Here is an 18,775-nt window from a genome sequence, read left to right on the forward strand (position 1 = left end):
TATTTAAAGGACAATTCTAGAGTTTTACTATTTTTCAAGCAACTTTGCTAATTTCCACCCACTCACATGACTTTATGTCGATTTAACGAAAATAGGGCGAATTTAAACTACATGGGCGGGATAGTTTGAATTATGCGCGCGGCAAAGGGAACCGCCTATTCCTCAACCTTGTGCACGGCAAATTACACACGCAACTCCATTAAACACCACCTACCGGGCGGCCCGGCCGCATGACCCCCCACCCACCCCTACACAACTTATCCCCGTCCGTGCGAAGAGCTTCCCCTCCCCGTCCCGTCCGTGCGAAGAAGAAGCTTCCCCTCCCCGTCGTTCTTCTCGAGACGCACCGGCGATCAAGTTGATCCACGGTAGGGCTGCTATCTCTAGCTCAATCATGCATCGGGCAAGACGGCCTAACGATTTATATTTTCTTGATGCTGCTAAAAAAATCGTCAGTATGCTTGAACTAATTGGCACTTTATAGTTTTCCGCTCGATTTGTCCTCGATCAATTTGTTCATTTGCGTGGGCATATAGAGTCAGTTCTGCACTCGATCCGTTAATTTGCTGAAATGCCATGGCAGAGTTTTGTACACGATCTGTTTGCTAAAATGTCGATGGGCATTTTTTGTTTTGTACTCGACATGATTGCTGAAATGCATAATCATGTAGTATAGTTTTGTACTCGATGGATATACATTTCCTACTTCGCCTTAAAAATTAATCACCAACCATTGTATCTCATAATTAAACAGATTGACAAAACTTGGATACTGCATGGACACTTATGTTCCCCTTCATATATAAATGGTGTTCAACCCTTTATGGGGTTTATTAGAGCTCATGAAGGTCACAACCTGGACGTGTATGCCCGCGCTGCACATGTATGAATGGTGAGAAGAGGCCTCACCATGTAGTGGAAGATCATTTACACATTTTTGGGATGGACCGCACATATGTTAGGTGGGTTTATCATGGTGAACCATATAATGATCCTTCAGCGGGAGAAGCAGATCTTGCTCACACTGTATGTGTGCTAGCATATGTAGTTAATTATTTATATTGATGCTGCCGCTGTTTCGATCAATAGTTTGCATTGTTGTGCAAGGTTCTGTACTCAAATTTAACTTGTTGCAGATGGATGGACGGGAAGGAGAGAAAAAGCGCTTGCTTCAGGAAACGGGTTTCAGCTCTGGGACATGTGCTTTGTGCCGTATGAGAAGGTAAATATGTAAAACGACATTTGTTCGGGTTGCATCCCTTAGATGTTTGTCTAATCTGTTGATGTACTAATTGCGAAGCATAGAGTTGAAGAGGTCTCTCGGTTTGATGGGAGATTTGAAGATGAATCTCAGTTTGATGCACCCGTGGATGGTGCGATGACGAGCCTTTCATAGACGAAGGTCCTGCACCTGAGATTATCCAGCCTACGTAAGGAGGCCGTGGACCGAGTACACAGCTTTGCGTTGAAGTGGATGCACGCCCGAGAGATCATCGGGCGTCCGGGTAGTCTCAAGACCACCCAGCCCTGATGCACACAATGGATGGTGCGATGACGAGCCTTTCATAGACGAAGGTCCTGCACCTGAGATTATCCAGCCTACGAAGGAGGCCGTGGACCGAGTACACGGTTTTGCGTTGAAGTGGATGCACGCACAGGAGATCATCAGGGGCGTCCCGGTAGTCTCAGGACCACCCAGCCCTGATGCAAAATGTTGAGCTACTTTATGATTCGTACTCTTATGTTCTGGTGCTGTAGTATGTACTATCTTTGTTATGATTTGTACGCCTTTGGCGCTAGAACTATAATTAAGCATTCAGTGGATGATCGCGTTGCATAATTTGACACCCACACAATCAGTTCATCGTATGAGTAGTAGCACAATTACTTCTACAGCCAGTCCTGCCAGCGCATTAATTGGTAGCATGAAACACTTTCAGGCACTCCCCTCTGATTCATATTAATTGACACAATTTTGTCTAGATATGGATGTATCTAGATGCATTTGTTAACTATACTAACAAACTTGAGTCAGTTAATCTGAATCGGTGTAAACCGCCCAAGTCCTCGAGCAGCTAGTTTATTGACTCTGGATTCCAAGCCTCTCGCGGCAAGCCATTGACGAAGCTTTGACCAGATCTTGGCCCGCTTTTTTTTTGCGAATAGCAAAGCTTTGACCAGTTCCTCTCGGGATACAGCACGCCGGTGAGCTTGCACGGTTGCCATGAGCACTTTCCGGTGGAACTTCCTCTGCAGCGCCCTCAAGCCGCCGCTGCGAGACAGCACGCAGTGCCTCGAGGTGGACGGAATGGACGAACTCGGGATCTCAGGGCGGGGGGTCCGCCTCATCCCGGAACGATCTCCAGCGGGTTAACGAGGACATGCATGGCGGCCAGGGGATTTGGGGTTTTTTGTTGTTGTTTGAGCTTGGGATTTGGGGTTTTTTCGGATAGGGGAGGAGGAACTGAGGAAGAGGAAGGAACAGCCCGCGTGCTTGGCGCGTGGCAGTGTGCTTGAATTTCGAATTTTTGTGAAATGTTTCATTTCCCCGCTACAATTCGGGGGTTTTCTTGACGCGCCAATGCGTCCCGCCGGGGAGGTTCAAGTGAATTTGGGTGCCACACTATGGGCCCCAGTTTCAGTGAGACATGTAATGACTAGTCACATCAGTAAGTTCGCTGTGTAATAAAATATGTTACCCCTCCCCTTTATGTAGCCCCCCTTGTCTCTCCCGATCGAGTGCCGACAGCCGACGGATGCAAGCCGCTAGCTCGATCCCCTCCTTCCGCCTCCACCGTCCAGGCATCCAGCTTGGAGGGGCAAGCTGCATCTAGACCAAGCGGATTAGGTAGTACTCTACTAGTAATGTTCTATCCTTTCTCGATATCGGTTCCTTTTTCCTCACCTCGATATCTTGCGCATCTATTTCCTATTCTGGGCGAAGGGGTGTCTTTCTGGTCACCCTCGCGGGGGGAGTGAGTGATGGGGATGGGGTTGTGGGAGGGGGCTACCTTTGCTTGGATTGGGGTGTTCTTCCTTTATTTGTCGACATTTGCAACCCTTGTAGTCTCTGCTGATCCTCAATGTATCTTTTGTCACCTTGTACAGGAAAGGGAAGACCTCGATCGGTGGTGGTGGTGGGGGGGCAATGGAGCGTAAGGCCACCACGCATGTGGGCAGTTGGCTGAGCCTGAGCTCGTCCCCGACCCCAAAAGCGGGTACTCCGTTTGCTTATCCACTGTCTGTCTGCATCCTCAATCTGTTCTCGTTCGGAAAATGCTTAAAGTAGCACATGTCTTCAGTTTGTTTGTGCGTAAAGCCTCTGTGACACCATGCTCTATATTCTCTGTATCAGGTTGGTACCTCCAGGTTCCGTGCTGAGGCTATGGGGAACGATAGCGCCCCACCTGCTGCAGGAGCATGGCCAGATCTGCAGCACAAGAAGCGAAATGCCACTGCCGAGCTGGGCAGGGACCGCCCAGGGGTAATTTTTTTAACCAACTTACCATGTAGTCTGAATCTGATACTCCCTCAGATCCAAATTAATTGACTCAACTATCTGTAGATACGGATGTATCTAGATGTGTTTTAGCTCTAGATACTACTACCTCCATCCCAAAGCTTAGGGCTTATATTATTTTTAGAAAGTCAAACTATACCATGTTTGACTAAGCTTTTACCAAAAATCATTAACATGCAAAATACAAAATTAATATCATTAAATAGGTTGTGAAATATATTTTCCTACGGTATCTACACAATAATATATTTGTTGATAGAATGTTCTAAAATTTTGGTCAAACTTTACTTGTTTTGATTTCTCAAAAATAAATAAGCCTTAAGCTTTGGGATGGAGGTATCTAGACAAAGCTGAGTCAACTAGTTTTTTTTGTCTGTCCATATAGCTAGTGTTCATGGTGCAAAAGGCTAAGAGCATCCACTATATGCATCAGTCTATCTCATACAGTAATTCAATATCACTGCTGAGGTCTGCCTTTTGTTTTGCTATTCATATGCAGACTGAAACTTTAGGGCCTTTACTCAAAAGGAAGATCAAAACTGCGGCTGATCAGGCTGCCAGTATGTTGATGCCGCCCCCATCTTCTAAATGCCTCTACAAGCACAAGGCCACGCGCCAGCTGGGTGGTGATCTTTTAATGAATATGGTATATTTTCTTAATCCACAAAACATGCCTTGATTTTTGTCTGTTTATTGTCGGTTTTTTGTAATGCTTGCCAAAAGTTTACAACAACAACAACAACCAAGCCGTTCAGTCCCAAACAAGTTGGGGTAGGCTAGAGTTGAAGCCCATAAGATCTCGAAGCCAAAAGTTTGGAAACACCAAATTCGTTTGCTTACAATCATCAGACAGTAATGTTCATCTACTCTCCAGTTCCCCTAACCCAACAAAAAACGATGTTAATTACGATTTTTAGATTAAAAGAGCACCATTAGGCGCTGTTAATTATGACTTTGAGATTAAAATGTCATTTACAATTGCTAATTACAATTTTGAGACAAATGATTAGTTTAACCTCGACCTGTTCTGCTCTCCATTTTTCCCAACCGAACAAAAATGTAACCATTCCATTCCTCTGAAATGGAACCATTCCATTCCATGCTGTTTCAGAACCGAACACACCCTTGCATTGTTGTGAACGGTTGTCCATACACAGCCATACCCTTCCACTTACATCCAGCACTATATGCATCAGTCTGTCTCAGAGTCATTCAATATCACTGCTGAGATCTGTTCCCATTCTTATGCAGGCTAAAACTGCTGCGCCTTTACTCAAGTGGATGCAAAATGAGGCTGCTGTGAGGACGATGGTGCCGACACCATCATCCGAAAACCTCTACAAGCACGAGGCCATGGGCCAGCTGGGTGGTGACCTTTTAATGAATCTGGTATATTTTCTTAATCAACATACATGATTTTATTATTATCTGTTTAATTACTATTGGCTTTGCCTAATGCTTACCAAAAGTTCAGAAACACTGCGTTTGCTTACAATCATCATGCACTAATTTTTCACTTTTCATTCTGTCTCATCTAGTTTGAGTTCCGTTGGCTTCTTTTGTAATCATTTGCATTGTTGTCAACTGTTGTCTATGCACAACCCTATTCTTCCACTTACATCCCGCACTATTTGCATCAGTCTATCTCATAGATTTATTAAATATCAATGATGAGTTCTGTTGCTATTCATATGCAGGATGAAGCTTCTGTGCCTCTACTCAAATGGAAAAAAAATGATCCTGATGAGGCTGCTGTGAAGACGATGGTGCCGCTACCATCTTCTGAAAACCTCCTCAAGCACAAGGCCACGGGCCAGCTGGTTGGTATCCTTTTCAGTAAGCAGGTATATTTTCTTAATCCTCATACATGATTTGATTTGTCTGTTTATTGCCGGCTTTGTCTAATGCTTACCAATAGTTCAGAAACACACGCAACCCTATTCTTCCACTTACATCCAGCACTATATGCATCAGTGTCTCATAGATTCATTTTATATATCACTGCTGATGTCTGTTGCTCTTCAATTTTCATATGCAGACTGAAACTGCTAAGCCTTCATTGGTCAAAAGGATTGCAACTGCTGCTGATGAGGCATCTGCAGAGGCTGCCACCAAGTTACTGTCAGCCCCACCTTCTGGATGCTTATATAAGCTCAAGTCCAAGGACCAGCCGGTCCGTAACCATCCAAGGGTTCGGGTATATTTTCTTAAGCCACATATACATGCCATGATTTATGTCTGATATTATCACCGGCTCTGTCTAATGCTTTTTGGAATTCGGAAACGCCAAATTAGCATGCTTATATTCATCATACACTAAATTTTGACTGTTCAGTTTGTAACATAGTGTTATGCACTCGCTTGTCAACATTTGCATTGCTCTGAACTATGCACTTTACACAACCTAATTCTTCCACTTACATTCAGCGCTACGCACCAGTAGTACCTCCCATGTTTCCTTCACCATCCCGATGCCGAGCTTGCGGGAATATGGCGGGCCCATGTACATACCCCGCATATAACACCTCCTATGGCTCTATCTACCTTTCTAATAACTCCTTCACAGAGTTACAAGTATGAATTCTCAGTGGTTTAGCATGAATTGGCATATAGTAAAGTCTTGTTTTTAGTCTTCCTGCTTCTTACATTAGTATCAATTTTCACCTGCAGACTGTACCTTGTGAACTTCGTCCAATGATTAACCAGATGTGTCCGCATGAAGGGTCTTTCACTATGCATGGCAATGGCAAATTGATGAACACCTACACGGTCTATGAGGTGTATGTCTACAAGACGCAGGCCATCACATATTTGTATGGACATGATTGGAGAAAGTTTGCTTTTGACTACGGTCTGAAGAAGGGCGACGAGCTGAGGATCAGAAACTCAAACGGGCAGATATACGTAACTGCTTACAGAGTTGGAGACACTTCGAAATATATATTATGTAAGTTTTTTGTACTCATATCCTTTGATTACTGCATTCAGAGCAGTTGTTCCAAACCATTCCCTCTATTCTAGCTTGCCGGGTTTAACATGATCAAAGTTACAGATCCCCTGATGGAACAGGAGCGGATGTCACAAAGGGCACCCACACCAGCACCGGCACCGGCTTCCCACTCTCCTGCATCAACACCGGTTCCTGTACCAGCTCCGTTTACTGCATCTACCCAGCAGGCTTCTGCATCAGCACTGGTTCCTCTAGCTGCACCGTTTACTGCACCTGCCCAACAGTCTCCTGCATCAGCACCGGTTCCTCTAGAGGCACCGTTTATTGCACCTGCCCAGCAGTCTCCTGCATCAGCACTAGCTCGTGTACTAGCCCAGGCTCCTGCTGACAAGGTATCAACTTGTCAATGCCTACGGATTGTAGACTAGGGTTTAGTTAGATGTAGAGGGCAAGTAGATCTCGAAGGTTTCAGCCGAAAAGTACTCGACGAATATAAAACTAGGGTTGTGTTGACAGTAGATTCGATGCTTTCTTTGTCCCTCGACTCCCCCTTATATAGGAGGTGGAGCCGAGGGATTCGTATTGTACAAGTTACAGAGTCCGGGAAGATTTCTAACTCATCCCGCAAGATTGCAAACATCATCTCCTAATACAACTCTAGCTTTCCTTAATAACAACTTGGGCTTCCGATTCTTCTTATTCTTCGAGTCATGGGCCTTCAGTAAACCCCGGGTACTATCTTTGGCAGGCCCATTGGGGATTCCTATGTCAGTAGCCCCCAAGATTTTGCTTGAATCGCAGAATCAGGGAAAATCTCCACTGTTTAGATTTTACTCTATAACTTTAAACTTCTCTATATTTCTTCATACGAATTTCTATATTGTACAGGGATAATGGTGATTGGGGCTAGTTCATCTGACGGATCAGGTACTAGTTAACTGCTCTAGTGGCAATCCGCAAAAACCTACTTCAAGATCACGTCCCCGGACATGATCTCGGGATACTGGTGTAAACTTCGACAGGTGCCGCTTAAGGTCTTACCATTCTGTCGAGTCCCAGTCATATTTTATCGGGTACCTAACGCGTCCGTTAGGATTTTTCTTCGTATCTGTTGATACGGATAAAAGTAGCAAACCGACGTCAGAGACGGCGCCACGCCACTTAGAACGGATTTGGGGTCTTACCTTCGCAAAGTTTTGCGGCATTCAGAAATTGTTCACAACTTTGCCGTTCTGAGAATATATTATCGAGTGCTTATTCGGCTGTTGGAATGGCACATTTTATTGAGTCAATGGATGACTTATATTGCTTTCCCGATGGGAGTATATGTAGAGTTACCTTTAACTCGAAATATACTCTCTTGTTCTTTTATCTTTCTTCTTCTTTTCTTTTTTTTTATATTTTTATCGGGCACGCGAACAGCGTTCCCGATGGGAGTAGCCCCCGAGGCTATAGCCAAGGACTTGTGCTTGGGTGTAGGCTCCACATTTTATGCCGCTATATTTTCTTTCTCTTCCGAAATTTTCAAATCTCTCGGGTGCGCGAACAGCGCTCCCGATGGGAGTAGCCCCCGAGGCTATGAGCAAATAATTTGTATTTGATCATAGGCTCACACCATATCTATTTTGTCTTTCTCAAACTTTTCATTTGTTTCAAAGTAGCCCCCGAGCATTTGGGCAAAAACTTGTATTTGATCGAAGGCTCCCAAAATAATCAATAATCTTTTGCTGTCGAATTTTTTTGTCATGCGTCTTTGTCGAAAATTTCTCTTGTCAAGGTGACATCATTGCTTATGATAGCCACGATTACTGTATCGGGAACATGCGAGAACCGCTTCTCTCTCTGCCTTGTGGGTCCAATTTTCCTATCCAATTGACACGTCGTGCACGTGGGGGACACACGTCGTCCGTTTTTTCCGGCACACGCACTGTATCGCCTGTCCGTTTACTTCTCAGTAAAAATCCATTTTTAACCCTTGTCCACGTGTTTGCCATCTGCATCATAATTTTTCCATCCAACGGCTGCGTCGACTCGCCGCACCACTACATAAAGCCATCATCTTCCTCCTTCAGCACTTTCGCTCGCGCCGCATCTCTACTCCTCCTCTGCAAATCCTCCATTGCTTCCGTTGCTTCAAGCACTCAACTACTCTCACACCCTTCGTCGCCAAGTCCATTGATGCCGCCCCGCGTTCGTTTGACTAGGCATAGCACGCCGGAGTCGAAGATGACGACAACAAATCTGGGAAGCGCCGAGTGGGAGAGATCCAAGATTTCTGCCCAAGACATCAACTTGCTGAGGAAGATGGGATTCAACAAGAAGGAGGACTCGCTCCAATTCCCCAAGGAGGAAAGCTACCCGAAACCTCCAATCGACTATCGGGTTAGTTTCGTTGACCACCTCATCCGAGGTCTTTCTCCTCCAATCCACGAGTTTCTCCGTGGTCTCCTTTTTGTCTATGGGCTTCAGTTACATCATCTGACGCCCAATTCCATCCTCCACATCTCGATTTTTATCACACTATGTGAGTGCTTCCTCGGGGTCCAACCCAATTGGGCTCTGTGGAAGCGCATCTTCTGCATCCGCCGTAATGGCTCTCACAATATCGCCTATAACATTGGCGGCATTGTTATCTGTGTTCATTCTGATGTCGAGTATTTCGACGTCAAATTTCCCGACTCCGTCCAAGGTTGGCGGAAGAAGTGGCTGTACATCCATGAAGAAAGCTCTAATCCAGTGGAAGAAAACATCGCCCCTTTTGACGGAGAAGCCAAAATCCTTTGCCGCCATTCTTGGGATGCTGAAGCTACTGATGCTGAGAAGTTGGCGACAGAGGCGTTGATGACTCGCATCCACGAGCTACAAAACACCCGCGGCAAGGAACTTTCGGGTATTGAGATTACCGCTTATTTCCTTAGGACTAGGGTGCAGCCTCTTCAAGCTCGCAAAAACCCCTTCTAGAAGTACGCTGGTGAAAAAGATGTCGAGAGGCTCTCAAAAGATCTTCCTTTGAAAGATTTTGAAAAGCTTATCCACAAAATCTCATCGCTCAACAAGAAGGATTCAGTTCCAAGTTCTTGCCGTATTGCGCCATATAGTAGCGCCAATCCCCTTCCCGAGGTAATTTTCCTCTTTTAATTGCTATATTGCCTCCTCGAGTTTATTATTTGTCGACTACTATCTTGTTAACACTTTTTTGTCGACGTTCTTTCCCCTTTTTTTTCTCAGGACCACCCTGTCCTTGTTTCTCTTCCAGAAGGTGGAGAAGTTGAGGACCGTACCGTTGTCGACGATGACAACCAAAGTACCTCGCGCCCTGCCACTGAAGTCGCGGGTTCCCACAAATCCGCGGCTTCCGCTGAGTCAGAAGCCACTGCCTCGACACACTCTCTTCCTCATGTTTCTCCAAGGATGAAGAGGAAAAGGGATGAAGTCAAAGATTCCGACACCTCCAAAGCCGAAGAAGCTGAGCCTTCAGATGGGAAGGCAGCTTTCAATCCATATATTGATGCCCTCGTCAGCTCGTAAGTTACTTCTGTTGCGGTCAAAACCCACCGGCGGGCAGCGACGGGCAACACAGTAGAGCCGGAAACAACCTAGGGCTTCGGCTGGCCCTGGTCCCTCCGAGCGACGGCCCGCAAAGCCTCTGGTACACACGTCCGATGCTGATGCAAGGGCGTGCCACCTGACCTATACCTGGTCAGGAAGGTGATGGAGATGCCTCGCTTAGTTTCCTGCATGGCATACACGTAAACATTAAATACGAGCCTCGATCGGCTCTCAGGTTATCCTGTGAATCGGCTCAGGGAGCCGATCCACCCATGATTCGTACGAGGTGCACGAATATATGGTGGTCCTGCTTGATCAAGATAAAGCTAATGCGATCTACGACGATTTAGGGTTTTCACCGCATAATCGGATCATCCTACTCACGATTGGGCCTCGCGGCCACGCACGGTGATCGTAAGCCGATCCTAGACAAGGCCTAAAAACCAACACGAGGTTGATCCCCGGAACATCCTGTCTAGAACTAGCAAACGACACCCTACGTGCCGCTGGATCCTCCAACCCTTTGTAAGGCCTAACTATTGCAGATATTAAACTAATCCTTGTAGAACAAGGAGCAACCGTAACGGATCGGATCTACTAAATAATGATCAAGCGGGGTGCCGCCCCCACACCTAAGATAGGTGTGAGGGCGGCTAGATATGCAAGGGTTGCACTACAATAGCATGTTATACGAAGAACTATGCTAGCCCTAACACATCTATGATAACTACGTTGCTCGCCATCAAAAAGGCTTCAGTACGAGCAACGCATGAACAACATGAAGCTTATGCTGCCTAGATCGCAAGATGCGATCTAGGCAGCATGATGCTTACCGGTAGAAACCCTCGAGACGAAGGAGTTGGCGATGCGCCGAGATTGATTTGTTGGTTGAACGTTGGTTGTTGTTTATTTCATAAACCCTAGATACATATTTATAGTCCAGGGGACTTTCTAACGTGGGAATAATCCCCACCGTGCATGAGACGAACTCTAACTTCTAATCTAAGATGCGATCTGCTATAATTAAAGATACACGGGTAATCTAGCCCAAATTCTCCGTGCAAGGCCGCTTCAGAGATTTTCCACGTGTAATCTTCCAAGCCCATCTCCCTTACGGCCCACCTCCTGATTTGGCCAAAATCTGGTGATAACACATGCCCCCCTGGTTTTGGTAATGATAATTTCAAAACCACTCTGTTTCTCCTCCGAAGGGTCATGTCGTGGCAGAGCAGAACCGTTGCAGCATCCTTCATCATGATGTCCTGTCTTCTCAGCTTCTCTGCAAAATTCGATAGCTTCAGCATCACCTCCTCGGAAACTGCAATAGCATTAAATTTCCACCAGATTTCTCATTATTTAACCGTGCCGATTGATTAGCCCACTTCATCCCCTTCCTCTGTTCCAGCTATCGGCACCAAAAAACCCTCTTCCCCTGTAGCGATGTCTTCCTCTTCCTCTGTCTCCTCCGGCCTCTCCCTCCAATCCTTCTCTTCAAGCGAGCCGGAGTGGAACTCCGATCACGTGCCAGAGGGCGACCTGCCTCTGACCGATGGGGAAGAGGACCTCAAGTTCCTCATCGATGGGGAGCTGATAAGGGAAAGTGAAGACGACCTCCATCCCTGGGCGAAACCCACCTCCCCCGACGGGAAGGGGAAAGAAGTAGAGGAAGAGGAAGAAAAAGAGGAGGGCGTCCCCTCTTCCCCCGCTAAGCTTCTGCCGGCCAAGCGATCCCGCGCTTGGGCGGACAGCGAAGACGATGATGAAGACGAGGAGGAAGAGGAGGAGGATGAATCCTCCTCCTCCATCGGGTATCCGCCGACCAAGCGCTTCCGCTCCTGGGCGGACAGCGAGGATGATGATGATGACAAGGAAGACGAAGCTCCGGCCAAGGGCTGGGGTAGCAGCGACGAGGAGCTTCCTGGGAGCAGCGCCGACGACATCGACAACGGCGACGATGAGGACAGTGACGACTAGTAGAGTAGGACTAGTAGTAGCAGTGCACTAGGCACCAGATCCCTCTTTTGAGAGCCATCGGCTTTTTCTTGTAAAGCCGCTCCTTTGAATTAATGAAAATTGTTCTTTCAATTCATCTTTCAATTAATCCAATTTTACTCCTTCCGCTTGTCATACCAAGACCGATAGCAACATATCGGATTCCTTTTCCTTTGGACGCCCGTGAAGCCGGACTCAAATGTCGATTAGACCGCCAGTCAAGCACTTCTCAAATTCAAGCTGCGATTTGATATCTGACCATAATTTTTCGCAATCCCTTAGCCGATGACTACTCATCGGCTATTTTGAGAATCCAGTCCCTTTCCTTTTCTTGCAGCAACAGGACGGTCCAAAACCTGTAAAGCCGACGGCCTCCTTTTCCGGTTCCTCTCCGTAGCTTTAGTAGTTTTCTTTTGCAACACCTGAACTGCTTTCAGAGAAGATCACGATGCAGGGTCAGTCGATGCGACTCCAATCGGCTCCCAAAACAGAACATCTACCAAGTTAGCTGCCCCCCGAGCCTTAATCAAGGCGAGAATACCGGCGAGGATGCACAGGTCATTGATCAGCTTTCTTCCACTGAACGCCGATGTTGTAAATGAAACACCAAACTGAAAACCATCTTGGCGAAAATGTGAACCTTGAGCACATAGCCAGTAGGTCTTGGTCTTGTGTAACTGTACTAGAGTCGATGGCTGCACATCAGCTTCGCTTCTTAATTCTAAAGTCGATGCCCTTGCATCGGCTGTAAGTTATGAATTTTTTTTTTACTGGCCGATTTTTCCTAATCGGCCCATAATGTTTCACTGCACACATGTTTACACATGTTTATCTGCACATGTTCATCTGACTGTATGCCCCCGAGCCGAATCTGCCAGGTGACTGCAGATATCGGCATTGTGGTTAGCCAGGGCACTGTACTTGCACGTCGATTCTGCGAGGATTCGTGTTGACTTTCATCCGCCGACGTGACCGCTGCCCAGTAGATCGATGTTGAACACAAGCAGAACATGTGGTGAAGATAATTTTGGCCGGTTGCTGGAATCGGCCTCCATATCGATTGAAGCGCTGACTGAAGGTTCTGTAATGCCCCTTCATAATTTTTGGGGCCGATCACAAGGATCAGCCTCGCCCCGTTTGCTCATCGGCTCGTTCTTGCTACTCGGTCAGGCTGGTGGATAAAACCAGCCCAACCTCCGACTTTATCATGTTGATGCGCTTGTGTCGTGGTATCGTCACGGCATATGCCATAGGGTGGCTAATCGAAGTGGTTCCTGAGGGATCTCACGGCGGTATCCGGATGCGGGTATGGGCACGAGCGACACGGCGACGTACCCAGGTTCGAGGCCCTCCGATGGAGGTAAAACCTCTACTCCTGCTATGAGTGTATATGATGATCACACAATACAATGGTACTCCTAGAGCTGTGTCCGGCTGCTCCTGGGAGGCTAAGGGAGACGATGGTCTCTCTCACAGGGCAGCTCTATGGGTGGAATGAAGTAAGAATGAGCGATCCCCTGCACGAGAGGGGGTAGTGCGGCTTATATAGGCGCCGGCACTTTACATATAAGACCCTATAGTTTACTGGCCGGCTTGGCCGGCTCCGGCTTCCGCTCCTTCCCGAGGCGGTGACGTCAGGAGCCGTTGAGGCATCGTGGCCTGTCCCATCCGGCTGCCACGGTCAGCGGTATGGAGAGGAGGTGTCCCTGTCGCCATCAGCCACTGTAGTCAGTACGGATCGTCGTAAGCCCTGACGGCCTGTCCGGCGCGTGGCACTATTGCTCCACAGTGCCCCGCACTTTACGAAAGATGGAGTCAGCGTGGACTTTGGGAACCCGGATCACCAACCCGGTTCCTTCCAGTGCAAGACTTGCCAGCCTCGAGTCGGTCTGAGGTACAAACCCCCAGTCGAATATGGCTTGTAGAAGCCGGCCCAGCTACAGCATTGGCGGCCGTAGCCAGGCCGACTAGGACCTAGAGCCAGCCGGCTTCCGGACCAGCCGGCCACGGCGCCAGCCGGCTGCACCTCAGCCGGCTTTTGCCGCGAGCCGGCCAGCGGCCAGCCGGCTGCTCCGCGTCCATTGCCCTACCCGGGGTCTTCCCCCCGACATTAGCCCCCGAAGCTGGCAAGGTCCTGCGTTTAGAAGGACCTAGGCAGGTTTTCCTGGCTTCTCGAATATATTTGACGGCACTTGGAGGGGCCGACTGAGAATTTCCATTCAGCCGGCTGCGCCCTCATCCGGCTCGTTCCTGCCGGCTGCTTCTAGCCGGCCGCTTTTTACACTTATGCAGCTTTTGCTTTCTCGCAAGTTTTGGTGGCGTCTCCGCCTTGCTGACGACTTTTGGTCCGAGTTGAACTTATTGTCCGGCTCCGGCTTGCGGCGCGCCGGAGTCTCCGCCGCCTCGGGTCCTGCACCCGACTTGACCGGTCTGACGCCTGGCTCTGCGGTCGGTTCGTCTGGTCACATCAATGTTCCTCCGGATCCGGTGCGGTAGTGGGGAACGTGGTGTGGCCGTTTTCGGTAACCGCTGCCGTCGTGGGGGGTAGTTAAGGCCGCAGTAAATCCCGATCGTGGCCCACGATTGCCACGTGGCCGTGCAACTGGCGCGTCAGGCGGCTATAAATGCCCCAGGTAGCGGTACCGAGGCGCCCTTCTTCTTCCTCGCGCTCTTCGTCCTCTCGCTCAAGCTCTCTCCTTTCTTCGCTCGAGCGTTCCGCCGCACGCCAACACTTCTTTTCCAGTAGCCTCATGGCGAACTCCGGCGAGCAGCTGCCCCGACGTTGTCCCGCCGGGCCGCCGCCGCCATTCCACCAATCCGGCGCCACGAGGCCGCGCGTTTCCACGGAGCGTCCTCAGCCGCCGCCGTCGCCGCCGCCGTCGCAAGGCTCTTCCTCGCCCTTTCGCCTCTCGTGGTCAACTTCTTCCTCTTCCTCGACAATGGCCTCCGCCAGCGGATCGTGGAGGGGCTCGTACATGCGGGAGGACGACATCGAGCGGCTGGTGCGCCTCCGCCGGATCCCGTCGGCGGTGGTCTGGCGGGCGCCCGGCGAGGAGACGGAGCCCGTGCCGGAGCCCGGCGAGCGCGTCGTCTTCGGCGCGCACCTTGATCGCGGGCTGGGCCTGCCGGCTTCCACATTCTTCCGGCAGTTCCTCGACCACTTCGGCCTGCAGCCGCACCACCTGCCGGCCAACGCGTGCGTCCTCCTCAGCTGCTTCGTGGCGTTCATGGAGGCCTACGCCGGCTTGTGGCCAGACATCGACTTCTGGAGCCGGCTGTTCTACTTGAAGGCGCAAACCACCGAGGGCCGCCTGCGGGCCTGCGGCGCCGCCTCGATCTACACTCGGCCCGGTACGCCTTTCCCCAAAATCCCCACCGTTGACTCGGTGAAGAACTGGCAGATGTCGTTCTTCTATGTGCGCAACGAGGGGCAGCTCGTCGACCGGATCAACTTGCCGGAGTTCAACCCGGCTCCTCCAGTCGGCCGGATCAACTGGAGCTACAACGCCCGCACGACGGATCCGGATGCTGAGATGAATCAGCTCTGGGACTTCCTGGGGGCAGCCGTCGAGAACGGGCTGACTGCGGAGGACCTCCTCTGCACCATCGCTGAGCGCCGGGTGCTGCCGCTCCAGAGGCGCACCCACAAAATCGGGCATATGTCCGGCCGGTTCGACCCGAACCGGACGTCCAAGGCACTGCTCTCCAAGGCCCAGGTGGCCAGCCGGGTGAATAACATCACCAAGGCAAACATGCCGGACGACTGGAACTACGGGCTAGCGCCCCGCGACAGAGACCATCCGCCCGAGCGGGTAAGTTTGTGTTTTCACCGACTTTCGGCTTGCGGCTACGAGGCCGACTTCCTTTTGCTTTTGCCGACTTCCGGCTTGTTGTTTGCTCATGCTTTTTCTGTCTTTCTAGCTCTTTGAGCGCCAGAACGCCGAGGACGGCGACCTGGCGATGAGGAGGTGGACGCCGGATCATGTCGATCCGGCTGACCAAGCCGGCGACCAGGTCGGCGACGACGACCTGCTGCAGGCGCCTGATCTAGGCGGCCAGGGGGAGCACAATCCACCCCCTTCACCGGAGCAGCAGGAGGACGAGGAGCCGGCGACGTCCGGCACGGGGCCGATCCCCGCCGTGCCTCTGCGCGTGAGGCCGCCAAGCACCACGGCGACTTCGGCGCGCCAGGGGAAGAAGCGGGCCAGCGAGCCCCGCTCCACTGCCGCCTTGGAGGCGAAGGCGAAGAAGCTCCGCCGGCAGCAGCCGAAGAAGGTTCCGGAGCAGGCCGGGTGAGTTTTCTTTCTCTTTCTTGTTTGATTCCTTTTCTTTCCTTACTTTTTATGCTTATCTTCTCCTTGTTTGTCCGGCCAGGGCTCCCATCAAGTTTGCCCAGGGCGGCGGCTCCCGGCAGGCTCCGCGCGTCGCGTCGCCGCCGCTGCGCCAAAGGAGGGAGCCAACGCCGCAGCCTTCATCGCGCGCTCCTACGCCACCGCCGCCTGCGGGTACTGCGCCTTCCGCAGGGGCGCCTTCCTTCGCCGTGCCGCTGGCCTCAGCGCCTGATCGCGGCACGCGGGCCGAGACAACGCGGCAGACTTCGATGGACGACATGTTCCCGCGCCGGACTCGCCTTCTCGGACCCGACCCGGCCCGCCGGGGCCGGGCGGGGCATGCCGCCTTCAACCGGAGCCGGAGCCGGAAGGGCCGCACCGTCCGCGATCGGAGCCGGAGCCGGCAGGGCTGCGCCGCCTTCAACCGGAGCCGGCACCCCGCCAAGTGTGGTGGTCTTTGGATGAGAGCCCGGAGGGGGCACCTCGGCCCGGAGACAGCTGCGCCGGTGGGCCATCTGCTGCGCCCGGAGCGTCGCCACCGCCGGAGCCGACGATAGAGGAGCCGGCCAGGAGGGAGCCGGCGCGCACGGAGGGCGCCGACTCGCGCGCGCTGGTGAGGACGGAAGCCCCATCGGCGCCGCAGCAGGGCCTGCATGTGGCCAAGGGCGCCATGCTTCTGCATGTGCCATCCGCCTCCGACTCCAGCCTTGGCTCGGCTGGCACTATGGAGCAGGCGTGGCTCAGCGCCGACTCCTACGAGGTGACCAGCCGGGGGGGAACCCCGGCCAAGCGTCGGTGGAGATGTTCTTCTCCAGCCTGCAGGCCCATCTCAAGGCCAGGGCTGCCGAGACCGCGGCCAGCGTTGCCAAGGTGGAGGAAGCCGGCAAGGTAAGCTTTATCTGTTTTTTGATTTGGTTATCATCCTGGTAGCCCTCCGAGGCATGGGCCGGCTGCTTGGAGCCGGCCCGGGTTTCGCCTAGCTGACTGACTTTCTTTTTTCCTTAGGCTGTGATGGATCGGCGCACCACTTTGTACAACCGCGCCGTTACCCATTACCACAAGGCCAAGCTGGACCGGGCCGACTTGGCCCGCGAGCTGGAAACCGCCAAGGGTAAGCTCTTGCTTCTTTCGACTCGATGTCTTATTTTCTTTTTAATCTTCGTTGGCTGACGTTTCTTTCCGGCTGCCTCGCAGTTGAAGCCGCCAAGGTCCCGCGGCTGGAGTCGGATCTCCGGGCTGCTCGCGCCCAGTGCGCCGAGAGCGAGGAGGCGGGCCGATCTGCCACCGCCAAGCTCAAGCTGGCTGAGCAGGAGCTGACGCGGCTGCGGCTGCTGGAGCAGAACCACCTCACTGAGCTCAACTCCCTTAGGACGGCGGAGAAGGAGAAGGTGGAGGATCTGAGCCGGCGGCTGACGGAGGTGGAGAAGCAGCGGCTTGCGCTGCAGGAGGAGGTCACCAGCAAGTCCACGGAGCTGACGGCTACCGCCAAGCGCTGGACGGACGAGATTGGCGCGCTTGATCGCGGCTTGGCGGGTGAGTGCATCTCTATGTTCCTTTCCCTTTGCCGGCTTTTGGCTGTCGGCTGCCGGCTTTCGTTGGCAGCCGGCAGCAGAAACTTCTGATTTCTTTGCTATCTCCATCTTTGGGCTGGTGGCAGGCGGTTCTTGCCGGCTGCCGCCAGGCTTTTCCTTTTGGCTTAGGACTTCGAAAATTTGCATTTTTCAGCTTATTTCGGCTTCGATGATTTCTGACTTGCTTCTTCTTGCAGCGGCCTTCCCGGAGACGCAGGACGCGGCTTTGGCAGCCGTTGGCGTTGCGCGCGAGTCCAGGAGGCGGGAGGCCGGCGAGGGCAGCTCGGAGTACTTCTCCATGGAGGACTACATGGCGTCCATGGCTGCCCGCGTCGAGCCCATCACCACGCTTGGCTGGGAGCTCCGGAAGGCGGTTGAGGAGCTGGTGCCGATGCTGTGGCCCGCGGAGGCGGTGCCGCAAGATATCTCCAGCCTCACCTCCTTGATGGAGCGGGCGCCGGATCGCTTCCTCGACTGGAAGGAGTCGGCCACGCGCGCTGGTGCCGACATGGCGCTGTCCTTCGTCCTCTCCTGGTACAACGAGGTGGACCTGGGGCAGCTCGAGTTCCGGCGAGCCGGCGTGGAGGACAAGCTCCCAGCCGAACACAAGGCCGCCCGTCTTGCCCGAGCCAGCGCCAGAACGCCGACTTCGTCGACAAGGGCCTCTTCGTCGCGGACCTGAACCCTCCTCCATCCGATGAGGACTATATGGAAGATGAGGAGGCGGAAGACGAGCCCGAAGACGACTCGGCAGCCGGCTCCGCTGACGCTCCTCCGACTGGTCCTTCTCCAGCCGCGTCTTAGTTTTACCTGTCTTTCAGTTGTTCTTTTGCCAAGACAATTTATTAAATCCCCGGGATGC

The sequence above is a fragment of the Lolium perenne genome, chromosome 2, assembly GCF_019359855.2.
Source record: "Lolium perenne isolate Kyuss_39 chromosome 2, Kyuss_2.0, whole genome shotgun sequence".
Taxonomy (NCBI): Eukaryota; Viridiplantae; Streptophyta; class Magnoliopsida; order Poales; family Poaceae; genus Lolium; species Lolium perenne.